The following is a 2,864-nucleotide window of genomic DNA, read 5'->3' on the forward strand; positions in this document are numbered from 1 at the left end:
TTTTAAAACTTTATTACAAGAAAACGGCCCGGCCGATCTCTACCAAAAACTAATCAGCACGATTCCCAACCAATATCTTCGAACGGTTTTTGAATTTCAAAATCGATTCAGAATTGCGGGCTAAAATAGACGAAAAATTTTTCACTTTTCTGCCATTTATAAAGAAACGGCTTGGCCGATCGTCGCACAAACCTGACAAACAATAGTTCTCGTCGAGATATCATCGAATGGCTTTTAATTTTTGAAATCGACCCAGCCGTTTTCGAGAAACGTCGTTTTACGGCAAAAAATCTGTTCACATACACACACAACACACACACACACACACAACACACACACACACACACAACACACACACATATTTCCAAATTTGGTCTCATTCGATTCAGAATGGCTTGAAACGTCGAGAAAACATAAATTAGCGATTCGGATTTTTTGATGAAAACATAAACTTCTCCTTCGGGACGTTAATAATTAAAATAAATACGTCAATTCTCACAAGAAATATCAATATGTTTAATGTCCGGCGCTAAAAGACGACTTAGTGTCCGTGCTAAGGGACAGCATGTTCGTTCATTTGGTGGTACCTACTAAAATGTTTAAAATATCTAATAATATTCTACCAATTCACAGATAACAATCAAGTACTACTTTCATCATTGAATGCCACTCAAATGTAAATGCATAAATATGCTAGAATTACTTCCATTGATATTTAGGTGACTTCCCTATTATAAATTTTTTGGTCTTTGGTGTTATCTAAAGCCCTAGAATGGGAGCTTTGCGTTGTAATACTTTCCTCTATCAAGTGATTTAAGTGCATTTAACTAAGATGACCATACAACTCGGATGGCCGGGATAGTCCCGATTTCAGCCTTGCGTCTCGGCTTTTTCTAAAAGCAATATTGTCCCGGTTTCAGATGTTTTGTCTCGAATTGTCCCGGATTTTCAAAAATGTTTTGATTGACAATACTTTTTAAGTTCCTGTAGGGTAGTTATAGTAATGGGCCAAAAATCGAAAATAAAAAATTTTTGCATTTCTCGACGTTTTGAAGGTTCTGAACATTTTGGCATACTTCAGAAAAAACGGAATCATCCGATTTGTATGATCAAAAAAACATTCAGTTCGTAATGACGGGGAAAAGTGGTTATCAGTTTTTGGTTCGATTTAAATGATTCAAAGAATTTTCTGCTTGTTTCAACAAATAATATTGCTTTTGGAAAAAAAAAATTCTGTTCCTATTTTTTTTTTCAAAATATTGTTGTAATTTTGGATTAAAAATTCAAAAAATTACTAGACTAAGCGCAGTCTAAGAGCCGTTTAGACTGTTTATGTACTGGGGCACTTTTCCAAATTTGTGAAAACTATTGAAAAATGTGAAAACGCCGTCAAGCTAAGCACAGTATAATGAAAATGTTGCACAGAATTATGATTGAAATTGAATTCGAAATGAATGACGATTGTTAATGTTCTGGAGATAAATTAATTTATGATTTATATTTGATTTGCTCAGATATAACAAGATAGCAAAAATAATGAAAGTTACAGTATTTGTAATAATATATTTGAAAACGTTTAAAATTTCTCGAATATTTTATTACGGTACGGGAAGTTCCAGCAATTTGCCTTAAGGCACGATGCCATACACCACTAGTTTAAATATATTTCGTTTAGAAAATTTGAACCAAAAATTTAGCCAGAATTCTGAGTTTGCAGTTTTTTTCTTTGCATGGGGATTTTTTGTTTACATTTTGTTTGAGTTTTTTATTTGGAATTTCAAACCACTCTTAATATTTACGGATGGTTGTTTTCAATTCTGAATCGATTTTGAAAATTCAAAACCGTCGGTAGATATTGGTTGGGAATTGTGCTGATTTGTTCGGCTGGGCCGTTTTCTTTGTAATAAAGTTAAAAAAAAATTCGACGATTATTATGATTTTTTTGACGGTAGTTTTTGGTAAAGATCGGCTGGGCCGTTTTCTTATAATAAAGTTAAAAAAAAATTCGACGATTATTATGATTACAGATCATACTAAAATATTACGGTCCTACGACAAGTCGTTTAATTTTAAAAATTCTTAAAAGTTTGCAAAAATTAGTATAGTTTTAATGGCATTTGTCACAATTAGACCTTTGATCGACGTTTTCTTAAAAACGCCTGAACCGATTTCAGAAATTTAAAAGCCATTTGATGTATCTCAATGAGGACTATCGTCTGTCAGTTTTGTGAGACGATCTGCCAAACCGTTTCTTTGTAATTTGAAAAAAAGTGTTAAACTTTTCGTCCACATTTAAGCTCAAACTACCGAATCGGTTTTAAAAAATCAAAAACTCTTCGAAAGATATTAGTTGTGAATGATACTGATTAGTTTTAAGTGAAAATCTACCGAGCCGTTTTCTTGTAATAAACTGTTGAAAAAAAATTTAAGCCGATTGTTATAAAACTTTTTTTGGCGATATATAGCATGGTCTTATAGAACTTACTAAAATATTACGGCCTTGCGACAAGTAGTTTAATTTTAAAAATTTATCAAAGAATAGTTTTTTTTTGACGTTTGTTAAAATTCAAATTAGACGATTTACTTGGTATAAAAATAGAGTACTTGGTCCTAATGAACATACTAAACCGTTAAAGTCATACGGAAACTGGTTCAATTATAAAAATTATTGATTTTTGAAAATTTGCTTTTAGAAAATACTCCGAATTAACGAGTCCACTTGAAATACTTTTAATCACTCATAAATCAATTTATTTTTTAACTTCCCGAAGGAGAAGTTTATGTTTTCATCAAAAAATCCGAATCGCTAATTTTATGTTTTCTCGACGTTTCAAGCCATTCTGAATCGAATGAGACCAAATTTG

This window comes from Ctenocephalides felis, unplaced genomic scaffold (genome assembly GCF_003426905.1).
Source record: "Ctenocephalides felis isolate EL2017-DRISC unplaced genomic scaffold, ASM342690v1 CF-g0.4_SCAFFOLD_00233, whole genome shotgun sequence".
In the NCBI taxonomy this organism is placed as follows: Eukaryota; Metazoa; Arthropoda; class Insecta; order Siphonaptera; family Pulicidae; genus Ctenocephalides; species Ctenocephalides felis.